The sequence below is a fragment of the Pimephales promelas genome, chromosome 4, assembly GCF_988280905.1.
Source record: "Pimephales promelas chromosome 4, fPimPro1.hap1.1, whole genome shotgun sequence".
NCBI classification, from domain to species: Eukaryota; Metazoa; Chordata; class Actinopteri; order Cypriniformes; family Leuciscidae; genus Pimephales; species Pimephales promelas.
Window position 1 is genome coordinate 31455253 of NC_142772.1, and position 20984 is coordinate 31476236.

Genomic DNA, 20984 nt, shown 5'->3' on the forward strand with positions numbered 1-20984 from the left:
CGATATCTCAGCTCTGGAAGGGTCTAGAGCCTCCATTGTTGCACTCAGGTCAAAGTCTCACAGCCCTCTATCATAATCCAGAGTTTTGAGAAGATTGGAGAAACTTAATTTTTCGCCCAAAAATGAAAAAAACGAAAGGGGTTACACTGTCGTTTTTTTTTCGGGTCGAAATTTTGAGTTTCGATATCTCAGCTCTGGAAGGGTCTAGAGCCTCCATTGTTGCACTCAGGTCTAAGTCTCATGGCCCTCTATCAGAATCCAGAGTTTCAAGAAGATTGGGGATACTTAATTTTTCGCCCCACAAAAAAAAACGTAAGGGGTAACACTGTCGTTTTTTTTTGGGTAGAAATTTTGAAGTTTGATATCTCAGCTCTGGAAGGGTCTAGATCATCCATTTTTGCACTTAGGTCAAAGTCTCACTGCCCTCTATCATAATCAAGAGTTTTGAGAAGATTGGAGAAACTTAATTTTTCGCCCAAAAATGAAAAAAACGAAAGGGGTAACACTGTCGTTTTTTTTTGGGGTCGAAATTTTCAAGTTTGATATCTCAGCTCTGGAAGGGTCTAGATCATCCATTTTTGCACTCAGGTCAAAGTCTCACAGCCCTCTATCATAATCCAGAGTTTTGAGAAGATTGGAGAAACTTAATTTTTCGCCCAAAAATGAAAAAAAAAAAACGAAAGGGGTAACACTGTCGTTTTTTTTTCTTGTCGAAATTTTGAATTTCGATATCTCAGCTCTGGAAGGGTCTAGAGCCTCCATTTTTGCACTCAGGTCAAAGTCTCACAGCCCTCTATCATAATCCAGAGTTTTGAGAAGATTGGAGAAACTTAATTTTTCGCCCAAAAATGAAAAAAAAAACGAAAGGGGTAACACTGTCGTTTTTTTTTTTCGGGTCGAAATTTTCAAGTTTGATATCTCAGCTCTGGAAGGGTCTAGATCATCCATTTTTGCACTCAGGTCAAAGTCTCACAGCCCTCTATCATAATCCAGAGTTTTGAGAAGATTGAAGAAACTTAATTTTTCGCCCAAAAATGAAAAAAAACGAAAGGGGTAACACTGTCGTTTTTTTTTCGGGTCGAAATTTTGAATTTTGATATCTCAGCTCTGGAAGGGTCTAGATCATCCATTTTTGCACTCAGGTCAAAGTCTCACAGCCCTCTATCAGAATCCAGAGTTTTGAGAAGATTGGAGAAACTTAATTTTTCGCCCAAAAATGAAAAAAAACGAAAGGGGTAACACTGTCGTTTTTTTTCGGGTCGAAATTTAGAATTTTGATATCTCAGCTCTGGAAGGGTCTAGAGCCTCCATTTTTGCACTCAGGTCAAAGTCTCGTGGCCCTCTATCAGAATCCAGAGTTTTGAGAAGATTGGAGAAACTTAATTTTTCGCCCAAAAATGAAAAAAAACGAAAGGGGTAACACTGTCGTTTTTTTTTTCGGGTCGAAATTTTGAGTTTCGATATCTCAGCTCTGGAAGGGTCTAGAGCCTCCATTGTTGCACTCAGGTCTAAGTCTCATGGCCCTCTATCAGAATCCAGAGTTTCAAGAAGATTGGGGATACTTAATTTTTCACCCCCCCCCCCCCCCAAAAAAAAACGTAAGGGGTAACACTGTCGTTTTTTTTTCTGGTCGAAATTTTGAAGTTTGATATCTCAGCTCTGGAAGGGTCTAGATCATCCATTTTTGCACTCAGGTCAAAGTCTCATGGCCCTCTATCAGAATCCAGAGTTTTGAGAAGATTGGGGATACTTAATTTTTCGCCCAAAAATGAAAAAAACGAAAGGGGTAACACTGTCGTTTTTTTTTTCGGGTCGAAATTTTGAATTTTGATATCTCAGCTCTGGAAGGGTCTAGATCATCCATTTTTGCACTCAGGTCAAAGTCTCACAGCCCTCTATCAGAATCCAGAGTTTTGAGAAGATTGGAGAAACTTAAGTTTTCGCCCAAAAATAAAAAAAAAAAACGAAAGGGGTAACACTGTCGTTTTTTTTTTGGGTCGAAATTTTGAAGTTTGATATCTCAGCTCTGGAAGGGTCTAGATCATCCATTTTTGCACTCAGGTCAAAGTCTCACAGCCCTCTATCATAATCCAGAGTTTTGAGAAGATTGGAGAAACTTAATTTTTCGCCCAAAAATGAAAAAAAAAACGAAAGGGGTAACACTGTCGTTTTTTTTTCGGGTCGAAATTTTCAAGTTTGATATCTCAGCTCTGGAAGGGTCTAGATCATCCATTTTTGCACTCAGGTCAAAGTCTCACTGACCTCTATCATAATCCAGAGTTTTGAGAAGATTGGAGAAACTTAATTTTTCGCCCAAAAATGAAAAAAACGAAAGGGGTAACACTGTCGGTTTTTTTTCGGGTCGAAATTTTCAAGTTTGATATCTCAGCTCTGGAAGGGTCTAGATCATCAATTTTTGCACTCAGGTCAAAGTCTCACAGCCCTCTATCACAATCCAGAGTTTTGAGAAGATTGGAGAAACTTAATTTTTCGCCCAAAAATGAAAAAAAAAAACGAAAGGGGTAACACTGTCGTTTTTTTTTCTTGTCGAAATTAAAAATTTTGATATCTCAGCTCTGGAAGGGTCTAGAGCCTCCATTTTTGCACTCAGGTCAAAGTCTCACAGCCCTCTATCAGAATCCAGAGTTTTGAGAAGATTGGGGATACTTAATTTTTCGCCCAAAAATGAAAAAAACGAAAGGGGTAACACTGTCGTTTTTTTTTCAGGTCGAAATTTTGAGTTTCGATATCTCAGCTCTGGAAGGGTCTAGAGCCTTCATTTTTGCTCTCAGGTCAAAGTCTCGTGGCCCTCTATCAGAATCCAGAGTTTTGAGAAGATTGGGGATACTTAATTTTTCGCCCAAAAATGAAAAAAACGAAAGGGGTAACACTGTCGTTTTTTTTCGGGTCGAAATTTTGAATTTTGATATCTCAGCTCTGGAAGGGTCTAGATCATCCATTTTTGCACTCTGGTCAAAGTCTCACAGCCCTCTATCAGAATCCAGAGTTTTGAGAAGATTGGAGAAACTTAATTTTTTGCCCAAAAATGAAAAAAAAAACGAAAGGGGTAACACTGTCGTTTTTTTTTTTTGGGGTCGAAATTTTGAAGTTTGATATCTCAGCTCTGGAAGGGTCTAGATCATCCATTTTTGCACTCAGGTCAAAGTCTCACAGCCCTCTATCATAATCCAGAGTTTTGAGAAGATTGGAGAAACTTAATTTTTCGCCCAAAAATGAAAAAAAAAACGAAAGGGTTACGTAACACTGTCGTTTTTTTTTTCGGGTCGAAATTTAGAATTTTGATATCTCAACTCTGGAAGGGTCTAGAGCCTCCATTTTTGCACTCAGGTCAAAGTCTCGTGGCCCTCTATCAGAATCCAGAGTTTTGAGAATATTGGAGAAAGTTAATTTTTCGCCCAAAAATGAAAAAAACGAAAGGGGTAACACTGTCGTTTTTTTTTCGGGTCGAAATTTTGAATTTTGATATCTCAGCTCTGGAAGGGTCTAGATCATCTATTTTTGCACTCAGGTCAAAGTCTCACAGCCCTCTATCAGAATCCAGAGTTTTGAGACGATTGGAGAAACTTAATTTTTCGCCCAAAAATGAAAAAAAACGAAAGGGGTAACACTGTCGTTTTTTTTTCGGGTCGAAATTTAGAATTTTGATATCTCAGCTCTGGAAGGGTCTAGAGCCTCCATTTTTGCACTCAGGTCAAAGTCTCGTGGCCCTCTATCAGAATCCAGAGTTTTGAGAAGATTGGAGAAACTTAATTTTTCGCCCAAAAATGAAAAAAAACGAAAGGGGTAACACTGTCGTTTTTTTTTTCGGGTCGAAATTTTCAAGTTTGATATCTCAGCTCTGGAAGGGTCTAGATCATCCATTTTTGCACTCAGGTCAAAGTCTCACAGCCCTCTATCATAATCCAGAGTTGTGAGAAGATTGGAGAAACTTAATTTTTCGCCCAAAAATGAAAAAAACGAAAGGGGTTACACTGTCGTTTTTTTTTTTCGGGTCGAAATTTTGAAGTTTGATATCTCAGCTCTGGAAGGATCTAGATAATCCATTTTTGCACTCAGGTCAAAGTCTCACAGCCCTCTATCATAATCCAGAGTTTTGAGAAGATTGGAGAAACTTAATTTTTCGCCCAAAAATGAAAAAAAACGAAAGGGGTAACACTGTCGTTTTTTTTTCTTGTCGAAATTTTAAATTTCGATATCTCAACTCTGGAAGGGTCTAGAGCCTACATTTTTGCACTCAGGTCAAAGTCTCACAGCCCTCTATCATAATCCAGAGTTTTGAGAAGATTGGAGAAACTTAATTTTTCGCCCAAAAATGAAAAAAACGAAAGGGGTAACACTGTCGTTTTTTTTTTCGGGTCGAAATTTAGAATTTTGATATCTCAGCTCTGGAAGGGTCTAGATCATCCATTTTTGCACTCAGGTCAAAGTCTCACAGCCCTCTATCATAATCCAGAGTTGTAAGAAGATTGGAGAAACTTAATTTTTCGCCCAAAAATGAAAAAAAACGAAAGGGGTTACACTGTCGTTTTTTTTTTTCGGTTCGAAATTTTGAAGTTTGATATCTCAGCTCTGGAAGGATCTAGATAATCCATTTTTGCACTCAGGTCAAACTCTCACAGCCCTCTATCATAATCCAGAGTTTTGAGAAGATTGGAGAAACTTAATTTTTCGCCCAAAAATGAAAAAAACGAAAGGGGTAACACTGTCGTTTTTTTTTCGGGTCGAAATTTTGAGTTTCGATATCTCAGCTCTGGAAGGGTCTAGATCATCCATTTTTGCACTCAGGTCAAAGTCTCACAGCCCTCTATCATAATCCAGAGTTGTGAGAAGATTGGAGAAACTTAATTTTTCGCCCAAAAATGAAAAAAACGAAAGGGGTTACACTGTCGTTTTTTTTTTTCGGGTCGAAATTTTGAAGTTTGATATCTCAGCTCTGGAAGGATCTAGATAATCCATTTTTGCACTCAGGTCAAAGTCTCACAGCCCTTTATCATAATCCAGAGTTTTGAGAAGATTGGAGAAACTTAATTTTTCGCCCAAAAATGAAAAAAAACGAAAGGGGTAACACTGTCGTTTTTTTTTTCTTGTCGAAATTTTGAATTTCGATATCTCAACTCTGGAAGGGTCTAGAGCCTCCATTTTTGCACTCAGGTCAAAGTCTCACAGCCCTCTATCATAATCCAGAGTTTTGAGAAGATTGGAGAAACTTAATTTTTCGCCCAAAAATGAAAAAAACGAAAGGGGTAACACTGTCGTTTTTTTTTCTGGTCGAAATTTTGAATTTCGATATCTCAACTCTGGAAGTGTCTAGAGCCTCCATTTTTGCACTCAGGTCAAAGTCTCGTGGCCCTCTATCAGAATCCAGAGTTTTGAGAATATTGGAGAAACTTAATTTTTCGCCCAAAAATGAAAAAAAACGAAAGGGGTAACACTGTCGTTTTTTTTTTCGGGTCGAAATTTTGAATTTTGATATCTCAGCTCTGGAAGGGTCTAGATCATCCATTTTTGCACTCAGGTCAAAGTCTCACTGCCCTCTATCATAATCCAGAGTTTTGAGAAGATTGGAGAAACTTAATTTTTTCGCCCAAAAATGAAAAAAACGAAAGGGGTAACACTGTCGGTTTTTTTTCGGGTCGAAATTTTCAAGTTTGATATCTCAGCTCTGGAAGGGTCTAGATCATCCATTTTTGCACTCAGGTCAAAGTCTCACAGCCCTCTATCATAATCCAGAGTTTTGAGAAGATTGAAGAAACTTAATTTTTCGCCCAAAAATGAAAAAAAAAAACGAAAGGGGTAACAGTGTCGTTTTTTTTTCGGGTCGAAATTTTGAGTTTCGATATCTCAGCTCTGGAAGGGTCTAGAGCCTCCATTTTTGCACTCATGTCAAAGTCTCGTGGCCCTCTATCAGAATCCAGAGTTTTGAGAAGATTGGAGAAACTTAATTTTTCGCCCAAAAATGAAAAAAAACGAAAGGGGTAACACTGTCGTTTTTTTTCGGGTCGAAATTTAGAATTTTGATATCTCAGCTCTGGAAGGGTCTAGAGCCTCCATTTTTGCACTCAGGTCAAAGTCTCGTGGCCCTCTATCAGAATCCAGAGTTTTGAGAAGATTGGAGAAACTTAATTTTTCGCCCAAAAATGAAAAAAAACGAAAGGGGTAACACTGTCGTTTTTTTTTTCGGGTCGAAATTTTGAGTTTCGATATCTCAGCTCTGGAAGGGTCTAGAGCCTCCATTGTTGCACTCAGGTCTAAGTCTCATGGCCCTCTATCAGAATCCAGAGTTTCAAGAAGATTGGGGATACTTAATTTTTCACCCCCCCCCCCCCCCCAAAAAAAACGTAAGGGGTAACACTGTCGTTTTTTTTTCTGGTCGAAATTTTGAAGTTTGATATCTCAGCTCTGGAAGGGTCTAGATCATCCATTTTTGCACTCAGGTCAAAGTCTCATGGCCCTCTATCAGAATCCAGAGTTTTGAGAAGATTGGGGATACTTAATTTTTCGCCCAAAAATGAAAAAAACGAAAGGGGTAACACTGTCGTTTTTTTTTTCGGGTCGAAATTATGAATTTTGATATCTCAGCTCTGGAAGGGTCTAGATCATCCATTTTTGCACTCAGGTCAAAGTCTCACAGCCCTCTATCAGAATCCAGAGTTTTGAGAAGATTGGAGAAACTTAAGTTTTCGCCCAAAAATAAAAAAAAAAAAACGAAAGGGGTAACACTGTCGTTTTTTTTTTTGGGTCGAAATTTTGAAGTTTGATATCTCAGCTCTGGAAGGGTCTAGATCATCCATTTTTGCACTCAGGTCAAAGTCTCACAGCCCTCTATCATAATCCAGAGTTTTGAGAAGATTGGAGAAACTTAATTTTTCGCCCAAAAATGAAAAAAAAAACGAAAGGGGTAACACTGTCGTTTTTTTTTCGGGTCGAAATTTTCAAGTTTGATATCTCAGCTCTGGAAGGGTCTAGATCATCCATTTTTGCACTCAGGTCAAAGTCTCACTGACCTCTATCATAATCCAGAGTTTTGAGAAGATTGGAGAAACTTAATTTTTCGCCCAAAAATGAAAAAAACGAAAGGGGTAACACTGTCGGTTTTTTTTCGGGTCGAAATTTTCAAGTTTGATATCTCAGCTCTGGAAGGGTCTAGATCATCCATTTTTGCACTCAGGTCAAAGTCTCACAGCCCTCTATCACAATCCAGAGTTTTGAGAAGATTGGAGAAACTTAATTTTTCGGCCAAAAATGAAAAAAAAAACGAAAGGGGTAACACTGTCGTTTTTTTTTCTTGTCGAAATTAAAAATGTTGATATCTCAGCTCTGGAAGGGTCTAGAGCCTCCATTTTTGCACTCAGGTCAAAGTCTCACAGCCCTCTATCAGAATCCAGAGTTTTGAGAAGATTGGGGATACTTAATTTTTCGCCCAAAAATGAAAAAAACGAAAGGGGTAACACTGTCGTTTTTTTTTCAGGTCGAAATTTTGAGTTTCGATATCTCAGCTCTGGAAGGGTCTAGAGCCTCCATTTTTGCTCTCAGGTCAAAGTCTCGTGGCCCTCTATCAGAATCCAGAGTTTTGAGAAGATTGGGGATACTTAATTTTTCGCCCAAAAATGAAAAAAACGAAAGGGGTAACACTGTCGTTTTTTTTCGGGTCGAAATTTTGAATTTTGATATCTCAGCTCTGGAAGGGTCTAGATCATCCATTTTTGCACTCAGGTCAAAGTCTCACAGCCCTCTATCAGAATCCAGAGTTTTGAGAAGATTGGAGAAACTTAATTTTTTGCCCAAAAATGAAAAAAAAAAACGAAAGGGGTAACACTGTCGTTTTTTTTTTTGGGGTCGAAATTTTGAAGTTTGATATCTCAGCTCTGGAAGGGTCTAGATCATCCATTTTTGCACTCAGGTCAAAGTCTCACAGCCCTCTATCATAATCCAGAGTTTTGAGAAGATTGGAGAAACTTAATTTTTCGCCCAAAAATAAAAAAAAACGAAAGGGTTACGTAACACTGTCGTTTTTTTTTTCGGGTCGAAATTTAGAATTTTGATATCTCAACTCTGGAAGGGTCTAGAGCCTCCATTTTTGCACTCAGGTCAAAGTCTCGTGGCCCTCTATCAGAATCCAGAGTTTTGAGAATATTGGAGAAAGTTAATTTTTCGCCCAAAAATGAAAAAAACGAAAGGGGTAACACTGTCGTTTTTTTTTCGGGTCGAAATTTTCAAGTTTGATATCTCAGCTCTGGAAGGGTCTAGATCATCCATTTTTGCACTCAGGTCAAAGTCTCACAGCCCTCTATCATAATCCAGAGTTTTGAGAAGATTGGAGAAACTTAATTTTTCGCCCAAAAATGAAAAAAAACGAAAGGGGTAACACTGTCGTTTTTTTTTCGGGTCGAAATTTAGAATTTTGATATCTCAGCTCTGGAAGGGTCTAGAGCCTCCATTTTTGCACTCAGGTCAAAGTCTCGTGGCCCTCTATCAGAATCCAGAGTTTTGAGAAGATTGGAGAAACTTAATTTTTCGCCCAAAAATGAAAAAAAACGAAAGGGGTAACACTGTCGTTTTTTTTTTCGGGTCAAAATTTTGAGTTTCGATATCTCAGCTCTGGAAGGGTCTAGAGCCTCCATTGTTGCACTCAGGTCTAAGTCTCATGGCCCTCTATCAGAATCCAGAGTTTCAAGATGATTGGGGATACTTAATTTTTCACCCCCCCAAAAAAAACGTAAGGGGTAACACTGTCGTTTTTTTTTCTGGTCGAAATTTTGAAGTTTGATATCTCAGCTCTGGAAGGGTCTAGATCATCCATTTTTGCACTCAGGTCAAAGTCTCACAGCCCTCTATCAGAATCCAGAGTTTTGAGAAGATTGGAGAAACTTAAGTTTTCGCCCAAAAATGAAAAAAACGAAAGGGGTAACACTGTAGTTTTTTTTTTCGGGTCGAAATTTTGAATTTTGATATCTCAGCTCTGGAAGGGTCTAGATCATCCATTTTTGCACTCAGGTCAAAGTCTCACAGCCCTCTATCAGAATCCAGAGTTTTGAGAAGATTGGAGAAACTTAAGTTTTCGCCCAAAAATGAAAAAAAAACGAAAGGGGTAACACTGTCGTTTTTTTTTTTTGGGTCGAAATTTTGAGTTTCGATATCTCAGCTCTGGAAGGGTCTAGAGCCTCCATTTTTGCAGTCAGGTCAAAGTCTCGTGGCCCTCTATCAGAATCCAGAGTTTTGAGAAGATTGGAGAAACTTAATTTTTTGCCCAAAAATGAAAAAAAACGAAAGGGGTAACACTGTCGTTTTTTTTTGGGTCGAAATTTTGAAGTTTGATATCTCAGCTCTGGAAGAGTCTAGATCATCCATTTTTGCACTCAGGTCAAAGTCTCACAGCCCTCTATCATAATCCAGAGTTTTGAGAAACTTAATTTTTCGCCCAAAAATGAAAAAAAACGAAAGGGGTAACACTGTCGTTTTTTTTTCGGGTCGAAATTTTCAAGTTTGATATCTCAGCTCTGGAAGGGTCTAGATCATCCATTTTTGCACTCAGGTCAAAGTCTCACAGCCCTCTATCAAAATCCAGAGTTTTGAGAAGATTGAAGAAACTTAATTTTTCGCCCAAAAATGAAAAAACAAAACAAAAGGGGTAACACTGTCGTTTTTTTTTCTGGTCGAAATTTTGAGTTTCGATATCTCAGCTCTGGAAGGGTCTAGAGCCTCCATTTGTGCACTCATGTCAAAGTCTTGTGGCCCTCTATCAGAATCCAGAGTTTTGAGAAGATTGGAGAAACTTAATTTTTTGCCCAAAAATGAAAAAAAAAAACGAAAGGGGTAACACTGTCGTTTTTTTTTTTGGGTCGAAATTTTGAAGTTTGATATCTCAGCTCTGGAAGGGTCTAGATCATCCATTTTTGCACTTAGGTCAAAGTCTCACTGACCTCTATCATAATCCAGAGTTTTGAGAAGATTGGAGAAACTTAATTTTTCGCCCAAAAATGAAAAAAACGAAAGGGGTAACACTGTCGGTTTTTTTTTCGGGTCGAAATTTTCAAGTTTGATATCTCAGCTCTGGAAGGGTCTAGATCATCCATTTTTGCACTCAGGTCAAAGTCTCACAGCCCTCTATCATAATCCAGAGTTTTGAGAAGATTGGAGAAACTTAATTTTTCGCCCAAAAATGAAAAAAAACGAAAGGGGTAACACTGTCGTTTTTTTTTTCAGGTCGAAATTTAGAATTTTGATATCTCAGCTCTGGAAGGGTCTAGAGCCTCCATTTTTGCACTCAGGTCAAAGTCTCACAGCCCTCTATCAGAATCCAGAGTTTTGAGAAGATTGGAGAAACTTAATTTTTCGCCCAAAAATGAAAAAAAAACGAAAGGGGTAACACTGTCGTTTTTTTTTCGGGTCGAAATTTTGAGTTTCGATATCTCAGCTCTGGAAGGGTCTAGAGCCTCCATTTTTCACTCAGGTCAAAGTCTCGTGGCCCTCTATCAGAATCCAGAGTTTTGAGAAGATTGGGGATACTTAATTTTTCGCCCAAAAATGAAAAAAACGAAAGGGGTAACACTGTCGTTTTTTTTCGGGTCGAAATTTTGAATTTTGATTTCTCAGCTCTGGAAGGGTCTAGATCATCCATTTTTGCACTCAGGTCAAAGTCTCACAGCCCTCTATCAGAATCCAGAGTTTTGAGAAGATTGGAGAAACTTAATTTTTCGCCCAAAAATGAAAAAAAAACGAAAGGGGTAACACTGTCGTTTTTTTTTTCGGGTCGAAATTTTGAGTTTCGATATCTCAGCTCTGGAAGGGTCTAGAGCCTCCATTTTTGCACTCAGGTCAAAGTCTCGTGGCCCTCTATCAGAATCCAGAGTTTTGAGAAGATTGGGGATACTTAATTTTTCGCCCAAAAATGAAAAAAACGAAAGGGGTAACACTGTCGTTTTTTTTTCGGGTCGAAATTTTGAATTTTGATATCTCAGCTCTGGAAGGGTCTAGATCATCTATTTTTGCACTCAGGTCAAAGTCTCACAGCCCTCTATCAGAATCCAGAGTTTTGAGAAGATTGGAGAAACTTAATTTTTCGCCCAAAAATGAAAAAAAACGAAAGGGGTAACACTGTCGTTTTTTTTTCGGGTCGAAATTTAGAATTTTGATATCTCAGCTCTGGAAGGGTCTAGAGCCTCCATTTTTGCACTCAGGTCAAAGTCTCGTGGCCCTCTATCAGAATCCAGAGTTTTGAGAAGATTGGAGAAACTTAATTTTTCGCCCAAAAATGAAAAAAAACGAAAGGGGTAACACTGTCGTTTTTTTTTTCGGGTCAAAATTTTGAGTTTCGATATCTCAGCTCTGGAAGGGTCTAGAGCCTCCATTGTTGCACTCAGGTCTAAGTCTCATGGCCCTCTATCAGAATCCAGAGTTTCAAGATGATTGGGGATACTTAATTTTTCACCCCCCCAAAAAAAACGTAAGGGGTAACACTGTCGTTTTTTTTTCTGGTCGAAATTTTGAAGTTTGATATCTCAGCTCTGGAAGGGTCTAGATCATCCATTTTTGCACTCAGGTCAAAGTCTCACAGCCCTCTATCAGAATCCAGAGTTTTGAGAAGATTGGAGAAACTTAAGTTTTCGCCCAAAAATGAAAAAAACGAAAGGGGTAACACTGTAGTTTTTTTTTTCGGGTCGAAATTTTGAATTTTGATATCTCAGCTCTGGAAGGGTCTAGATCATCCATTTTTGCACTCAGGTCAAAGTCTCACAGCCCTCTATCAGAATCCAGAGTTTTGAGAAGATTGGAGAAACTTAAGTTTTCGCCCAAAAATGAAAAAAAAACGAAAGGGGTAACACTGTCGTTTTTTTTTTTTGGGTCGAAATTTTGAGTTTCGATATCTCAGCTCTGGAAGGGTCTAGAGCCTCCATTTTTGCAGTCAGGTCAAAGTCTCGTGGCCCTCTATCAGAATCCAGAGTTTTGAGAAAATTGGAGAAACTTAATTTTTTGCCCAAAAATGAAAAAAAACGAAAGGGGTAACACTGTCGTTTTTTTTTGGGTCGAAATTTTGAAGTTTGATATCTCAGCTCTGGAAGAGTCTAGATCATCCATTTTTGCACTCAGGTCAAAGTCTCACAGCCCTCTATCATAATCCAGAGTTTTGAGAAACTTAATTTTTCGCCCAAAAATGAAAAAAAACGAAAGGGGTAACACTGTCGTTTTTTTTTCGGGTCGAAATTTTCAAGTTTGATATCTCAGCTCTGGAAGGGTCTAGATCATCCATTTTTGCACTCAGGTCAAAGTCTCACAGCCCTCTATCAAAATCCAGAGTTTTGAGAAGATTGAAGAAACTTAATTTTTCGCCCAAAAATGAAAAAACAAAAACAAAAGGGGTAACACTGTCGTTTTTTTTTCTGGTCGAAATTTTGAGTTTCGATATCTCAGCTCTGGAAGGGTCTAGAGCCTCCATTTGTGCACTCATGTCAAAGTCTTGTGGCCCTCTATCAGAATCCAGAGTTTTGAGAAGATTGGAGAAACTTAATTTTTTGCCCAAAAATGAAAAAAAAAAACGAAAGGGGTAACACTGTCGTTTTTTTTTTTGGGTCGAAATTTTGAAGTTTGATATCTCAGCTCTGGAAGGGTCTAGATCATCCATTTTTGCACTTAGGTCAAAGTCTCACTGACCTCTATCATAATCCAGAGTTTTGAGAAGATTGGAGAAACTTAATTTTTCGCCCAAAAATGAAAAAAACGAAAGGGGTAACACTGTCGGTTTTTTTTTCGGGTCGAAATTTTCAAGTTTGATATCTCAGCTCTGGAAGGGTCTAGATCATCCATTTTTGCACTCAGGTCAAAGTCTCACAGCCCTCTATCATAATCCAGAGTTTTGAGAAGATTGGAGAAACTTAATTTTTCGCCCAAAAATGAAAAAAAACGAAAGGGGTAACACTGTCGTTTTTTTTTTCAGGTCGAAATTTAGAATTTTGATATCTCAGCTCTGGAAGGGTCTAGAGCCTCCATTTTTGCACTCAGGTCAAAGTCTCACAGCCCTCTATCAGAATCCAGAGTTTTGAGAAGATTGGAGAAACTTAATTTTTCGCCCAAAAATGAAAAAAAAACGAAAGGGGTAACACTGTCGTTTTTTTTTCGGGTCGAAATTTTGAGTTTCGATATCTCAGCTCTGGAAGGGTCTAGAGCCTCCATTTTTCACTCAGGTCAAAGTCTCGTGGCCCTCTATCAGAATCCAGAGTTTTGAGAAGATTGGGGATACTTAATTTTTCGCCCAAAAATGAAAAAAACGAAAGGGGTAACACTGTCGTTTTTTTTCGGGTCGAAATTTTGAATTTTGATTTCTCAGCTCTGGAAGGGTCTAGATCATCCATTTTTGCACTCAGGTCAAAGTCTCACAGCCCTCTATCAGAATCCAGAGTTTTGAGAAGATTGGAGAAACTTAATTTTTCGCCCAAAAATGAAAAAAAAACGAAAGGGGTAACACTGTCGTTTTTTTTTTCGGGTCGAAATTTTGAGTTTCGATATCTCAGCTCTGGAAGGGTCTAGAGCCTCCATTTTTGCACTCAGGTCAAAGTCTCGTGGCCCTCTATCAGAATCCAGAGTTTTGAGAAGATTGGGGATACTTAATTTTTCGCCCAAAAATGAAAAAAACGAAAGGGGTAACACTGTCGTTTTTTTTCGGGTCGAAATTTTGAATTTTGATATCTCAGCTCTGGAAGGGTCTAGATCATCCATTTTTGCACTCAAAGTCTCACAGCCCTCTATCAGAATCCAGAGTTTCGAGAAGATTGGAGAAACTTAATTTTTTGCCCAAAAATGAAAAAAAACGAAAGGGGTAACACTGTCGTTTTTTTTTTTGGGGTCGAAATTTTGAAGTTTGATATCTCAGCTCTGGAAGGGTCTAGATCATCCATTTTTGCACTCAGGTCAAAGTCTCACAGCCCTCTATCATAATCCAGAGTTTTGAGAAGATTGAAGAAACTTAATTTTTCGCCCAAAAATGAAAAAAACGAAAGGGGTAACACTGTCGTTTTTTTTTTGGGTCGAAATTTTGAATTTTGATATCTCAGCTCTGGAAGGGTCTAGATCATCCATTTTTGCACTCAGGTCAAAGTCTCACAGCCCTCTATCAGAATCCAGAGTTTTGAGAAGATTGGAGAAACTTAATTTTTCGCCCAAAAATGAAAAAAAACGAAAGGGGTAACACTGTCGTTTTTTTTTTCGGGTCGAAATTTAGAATTTTGATATCTCAGCTCTGGAAGGGTCTAGAGCCTCCATTTTTGCACTCAGGTCAAAGTCTCGTGGCCCTCTATCAGAATCCAGAGTTTTGAGAAGATTGGAGAAACTTAATTTTTCGCCCAAAAATGAAAAAAAACGAAAGGGGTAACACTGTCGTTTTTTTTTTTCGGGTCGAAATTTTGAGTTTCGATATCTCAGCTCTGGAAGGGTCTAGAGCCTCCATTTTTGCACTCAGGTCAAAGTCTCGTGGCCCTCTTTTAGAATCCAGAGTTTTGAGAAGATTGGGGATACTTAATTTTTCACCCAAAAATGAAAAAAACGAAAGGGGTAACACTGTCGTTTTTTTTTCGGGTCGAAATTTTGAATTTTGATATCTCAACTCTGGAAGGGTCTAGATCATCCATTTTTGCACTCAGGTCAAAGTCTCACAGCCCTCTATCAGAATCCAGAGTTTTAAAAAGATTGGAGAAACTTAATTTTTCGCCCAAAAATGAAAAAAAACGAAAGGGGTAACACTGTCGTTTTTTTTTTCGGGTCGAAATTTTGAGTTTCGATATCTCAGCTCTGAAAGGGTCTAGAGCCTCCATTTTTGCACTCAGGTCAAAGTCTCGTGGCCCTATATCAGAATCCAGAGTTTTGAGAAGATTGGGGATACTTAATTTTTCGCCCAAAAATGAAAAAAACGAAAGGGGTAACACTGTCGTTTTTTTCGGGTCGAAATTTTGAATTTTGATATCTCAGCTCTGGAAGGGTCTAGATCATCCATTTTTGCACTCAGGTCAAAGTCTCACAGCCCTCTATCAGAATCCAGAGTTTTGAGAAGATTGGAGAAACTTAATTTTTTGCCCAAAAATGAAAAAAAAAACGAAAAGGGTAACACTGTCGTTTTTTTTTGGGGGTCGAAATTTTGAAGTTTGATATCTCAGCTCTGGAAGGGTCTAGATCATCCATTTTTGCACTCAGGTCAAAGTCTCACAGCCCTCTATCAGAATCCAGAGTTTTGAGAAGATTGGAGAAACTTAATTTTTCGCCCAAAAATGAAAAAAAACGAAAGGGGTAACACTGTCGTTTTTTTTTTCGGGTCGAAATTTTGAGTTTCGATATCTCAGCTCTGGAAGGGTCTAGAGCCTCCATTTTTGCACTCAGGTCAAAGTCTCGTGGCCCTCTATCAGAATCCAGAGTTTTGAGAAGATTGGGGATACTTAATTTTTCGCCCAAAAATGAAAAAAACGAAAGGGGTAACACTGTCGTTTTTTTTCGGGTCGAAATTTTGAATTTTGATATCTCAGCTCTGGAAGGGTCTAGATCATCCATTTTTGCACTCAAAGTCTCACAGCCCTCTATCAGAATCCAGAGTTTCGAGAAGATTGGAGAAACTTAATTTTTTGCCCAAAAATGAAAAAAAACGAAAGGGGTAACACTGTCGTTTTTTTTTTTGGGGTCGAAATTTTGAAGTTTGATATCTCAGCTCTGGAAGGGTCTAGATCATCCATTTTTGCACTCAGGTCAAAGTCTCACAGCCCTCTATCATAATCCAGAGTTTTGAGAAGATTGAAGAAACTTAATTTTTCGCCCAAAAATGAAAAAAACGAAAGAGGTAACACTGTCGTTTTTTTTTTCGGGTCGAAATTTTGAATTTTGATATCTCAGCTCTGGAAGGGTCTAGATCATCCATTTTTGCACTCAGGTCAAAGTCTCACAGCCCTCTATCAGAATCCAGAGTTTTGAGAAGATTGGAGAAACTTAATTTTTCGCCCAAAAATGAAAAAAAACGAAAGGGGTAACACTGTCGTTTTTTTTTTCGGGTCGAAATTTAGAATTTTGATATCTCAGCTCTGGAAGGGTCTAGAGCCTCCATTTTTGCACTCAGGTCAAAGTCTCGTGGCCCTCTATCAGAATCCAGAGTTTTGAGAAGATTGGAGAAACTTAATTTTTCGCCCAAAAATGAAAAAAAACGAAAGGGGTAACACTGTCGTTTTTTTTTTTTCGGGTCGAAATTTTGAGTTTCGATATCTCAGCTCTGGAAGGGTCTAGAGCCTCCATTTTTGCACTCAGGTCAAAGTCTCGTGGCCCTCTTTTAGAATCCAGAGTTTTGAGAAGATTGGGGATACTTAATTTTTCACCCAAAAATGAAAAAAACGAAAGGGGTAACACTGTCGTTTTTTTTTCGGGTCGAAATTTTGAATTTTGATATCTCAACTCTGGAAGGGTCTAGATCATCCATTTTTGCACTCAGGTCAAAGTCTCACAGCCCTCTATCAGAATCCAGAGTTTTGAGAAGATTGGAGAAACTTAATTTTTCGCCCAAAAATGAAAAAAAACGAAAGGGGTAACACTGTCGTTTTTTTTTCGGGTCGAAATTTTGAGTTTCGATATCTCAGCTCTGAAAGGGTCTAGAGCCTCCATTTTTGCACTCAGGTCAAAGTCTCGTGGCCCTATATCAGAATCCAGAGTTTTGAGAAGATTGGGGATACTTAATTTTTCGCCCAAAAATGAAAAAAACGAAAGGGGTAACACTGTCGTTTTTTTTCGGGTCGAAATTTTGAATTTTGATATCTCAGCTCTGGAAGGGTCTAGATCATCCATTTTTGCACTCAGGTCAAAGTCTCACAGCCCTCTATCAGAATCCAGAGTTTTGAGAAGATTGGAGAAACTTAATTTTTTGCCCAAAAATGAAAAAAAAACGAAAAGGGTAACACTGTCGTTTTTTTTGGGGGGTCGAAATTTTGAAGTTTGATATCTCAGCTCTGGAAGGGTCTAGATCATCCATTTTTGCACTCAGGTCAAAGTCTCACAGCCCTCTATCATAATCCAGAGTTTTGAGAAGATTGGAGAAACTTAATTTTTCGCCCAAAAATGAAAAAAAACGAAAGGGGTAACACTGTCGTTTTTTTTTTCGGGACGAAATTTCGAATTTTGATATCTCAACTCTGGAAGGGTCTAGAGCCTCCATTTTTGCACTCAGGTCAAATTCTCGTGGCCCTCTATCAGAATCCAGAGTTTTGAGAATGTTGGAGAAAGTTAATTTTTCACCCAAAAATGAAAAAAACGAAAGGGGTAACACTGTCGTTTTTTTTTTTCGGGTCGAAATTTTCAAGTTTGATATCTCAGCTCTGGAAGGGTCTAGATCATCCATTTTTGCACTCAGGTCAAAGTCTCACAGCCCTCTATCATAATCCAGAGTTTTGAGAAGATTGAAGAAACTTAATTTTTCGCCCAAAAATGAAAAAAACGAAAGGGGTAACACTGTCGTTTTTTTTTCGGGTCGAAATTTTGAATTTTGATATCTCAGCTCTGGAAGGGTCTAGATCATCCATTTTTGCACTCAGGTCAAAGTCTCACAGCCCTCTATCAGAATCCAGAGTTTTGAGAAGATTGGAGAAACTTAATTTTTCGCCCAAAAATGAAAAAAAACGAAAGGGGTAACACTGTCGTTTTTTTTTTCGGGTCGAAATTTAGAATTTTGATATCTCAGCTCTGGAAGGGTCTAGAGCCTCCATTTTTGCACTCAGGTCAAAGTCTCGTGGCCCTCTATCAGAATCCAGAGTTTTGAGAAGATTGGAGAAACTTAATTTTTCGCCCAAAAATGAAAAAAAACGAAAGGGGTAACACTGTCGTTTTTTTTTTTCGGGTCGAAATTTTGAGTTTCGATATCTCAGCTCTGGAAGGGTCTAGAGCCTCCATTTTTGCACTCAGGTCAAAGTCTCGTGGCCCTATTTTAGAATCCAGAGTTTTGAGAAGATTGGGGATACTTAATTTTTCACCCCCCCAAAAAAAACGTAAGGGGTAACACTGTCGTTTTTTTTTCTGGTCGAAATTTTGAAGTTTGATATCTCAGCTCTGGAAGGGTCTAGAGCCCTCATTTTTGCACTCAGGTCAAAGTCTCGTGGCCCTCTATCAGAATCCAGAGTTTTGAGAAGATTGGAGAAACTTAATTTTTTGCCCAAAAATGAAAAAAAAAAAGGGGTAACACTGTCGTTTTTTTTTCGGGTCGAAATTTAGAATTTTGATATCTCAGCTCTGGAAGGGTCTAGATCATCCATTTTTGCACTCAGGTCAAAGTCTCACAGCCCTCTATCATAATCCAGAGTTTTGAGAAGATTGCAGAAACTTAATTTTTTGCCCAAAAATGAAAAAAAACGAAAGGGATAACACTGTCGTTTTTTTTTTGGTCGAAATTTTGAAGTTTGATATCTCAGCTCTGGAAGGGTCTAGATCATCCATTGTTGCACTCAGGTCAAAGTCTCACAGCCCTCTATCATAATCCAGAGTTTTGAGAAGATTGGAGAAACTAAATTTTTCGCCATGCAAAAATGGAGGCTCTAGACCCTTCCAGAGCTGAGATATCGAAACTCAAAATTTCGACCCAAAAAAAAACGACAGTGTTACCCCTTTCGTTTTTTTTTTCATTTTTGGGCGAAAACTTAAGTTTCTCCAATCTTCTCAAAACTCTGGATTCTGATAGAGGGCTGTGAGACTTTGACCTGAGTGCAAAAATGGATGATCTAGACCCTTCCAGAGCTGAGATATCAAAATTCAAAATTTCGACCCGAAAAAAAAAACGACAGTGTTACCCCTTTCGTTTTTTTCATTTTTGGGCGAAAAATTAAGTATCCCCAATCTTCTCAAAACTCTGGATTCTGATAGAGGGCCATGAGACTTTGACCTGAGTGCAAAAATGGATGATCTAGACCCTTCCAGAGCTGAGATATCAAACTTCAAAATTTCGACCAGAAAAAAAAACGACAGTGTTACCCCTTACGTTTTTTTTGGGGGGGTGAAAAATTAAGTATCCCCAATCTTCTTGAAACTCTGGATTCTGATAGAGGGCCATGAGACTTAGACCTGAGTGCAACAATGGAGGCTCTAGACCCTTCCAGAGCTGAGATATCGAAACTCAAAATTTCGACCCGAAAAAAAACGACAGTGTTACCCCTTTCGTTTTTTTTTTCATTTTTGGGCGAAAAATTAAGTTTCTCCAATCTTCTCAAAACTCTGGATTATGATAGAGGGCTGTGAGACTTTGACCTGAGTGCAAAAATGGATGATCTAGACCCTTCCAGAGCTGAGATATCAAACTTCAAAATTTCGACCCCCAAAAAAAACGACAGTGTTACCCCTTTCGTTTTTTTTCATTTTTGGGCAAAAAATTAAGTTTCTCCAATCTTCTCAAAACTCTGGATTCTGATAGAGGGGCACGAGACTTTGACCTGAGTGCAAAAATGGAGGCTCTAGACCCTTCCAGAGCTGAGATATCGAAACTCAAAATTTCGACCCAAAAAAAAAACGACAGTGTTACCCCTTTCGTTTTTTTTTTCATTTTTGGGCGAAAACTTAAGTTTCTCCAATCTTCTCAAAACTCTGGATTCTGATAGAGGGCTGTGAGACTTTGACCTGAGTGCAAAAATGGATGATCTAGACCCTTCCAGAGCTGAGATATCAAAATTCAAAATTTCGACCCGAAAAAAAAAACGACAGTGTTACCCCTTTCGTTTTTTTCATTTTTGGGCGAAAAATTAAGTATCCCCAATCTTCTTGAAACTCTGGATTCTGATAGAGGGCCATGAGACTTAGACCTGAGTGCAACAATGGAGGCTCTAGACCCTTCCAGAGCTGAGATATCGAAACTCAAAATTTCGACCCGAAAAAAAACGACAGTGTTACCCCTTTCGTTTTTTTTTTTCATTTTTGGGCGAAAAATTAAGTTTCTCCAATCTTCTCAAAACTCTGGATTCTGATAGAGGGCCACGAGACTTTGACCTGAGTGCAAAAATGGAGGCTCTAGACCCTTCCAGAGCTGAGATATCAAAATTCTAAATTTCGACACGAAAAAAAAAACGACAGTGTTACCCCTTTCGTTTTTTTTCATTTTTGGGCGAAAAATTAAGTTTCTCCAATCTTCTCAAAACTCTGGATTCTGATAGAGGGCTGTGAGACTTTGACCTGAGTGCAAAAATGGATGATCTAGACCAGGGGTGGGCAACAGTTTTAGTCTGAGGGCCACAGTTACTTTGGCAAAGTAACCCGAGGGCCACCCTTTGGACAATTGCAATTGAACATAGTTAAATGATTTGAATTGATACAAATTAATTCAATGCAAGTATACAATTTTTGTAAACAAATATGTCTCTACAGTTATTTACAGCTACTAACTGGATTTACTTTCAAGCATTAATTTCCTACACTACCCAGCATATTGTTCAACTGTCATTCATACCAGCTGTAGCTATTCAAGATAGAAAACTATTAACAAAACTGCAAATATATGTTTGTGCAAATTTATTAGCATACTGATACAGACTTCAGGCAATCTGGCTTGGAATTATAAAATTTTATTGAGGCTATATACCACCAGAGGGAGAACTTCAGAATAAAAAACATTTTCAGCTGATTTCATATGTGATTATTCATTTTTTGTAATTTCTTTCACATATTCTGTTCAAATCTTTTATAAAATAGAACACAATTTAAGTGCAGATTAACTTCAAACATATGTTTGCTTGAACAACATTGAAATAGGCCTATGCATCCCACAAAATTTACATTTGATTTAGCTGTATCATAACCAGTGATGTAGTGGTGCCTGGAGAAGTGGGTATACTCTTAATTTTTGCCCCCTATATTTTTTAAGTGTCCCAGCAAAGGATGAACGCTCTGTGTTATAAACAGTGACATAAGACTACTACATGTAGTCTTGCATTAGTATTCAATATGCAAGACTATAGAATAAAGTATAATGAATACAATAG

The 20984-nt window shown here is 38.3% G+C and overlaps 1 protein-coding gene across 1 annotated transcript in view; it reads right to left on the minus strand.

Moving 5' to 3' along the window:
- ttll11 (tubulin tyrosine ligase-like family, member 11) overlaps window positions 1-20984 on the minus strand; it is a 92120-nt gene that overhangs the window by 37407 nt on the left and 33729 nt on the right. The window lies entirely within an intron of this gene.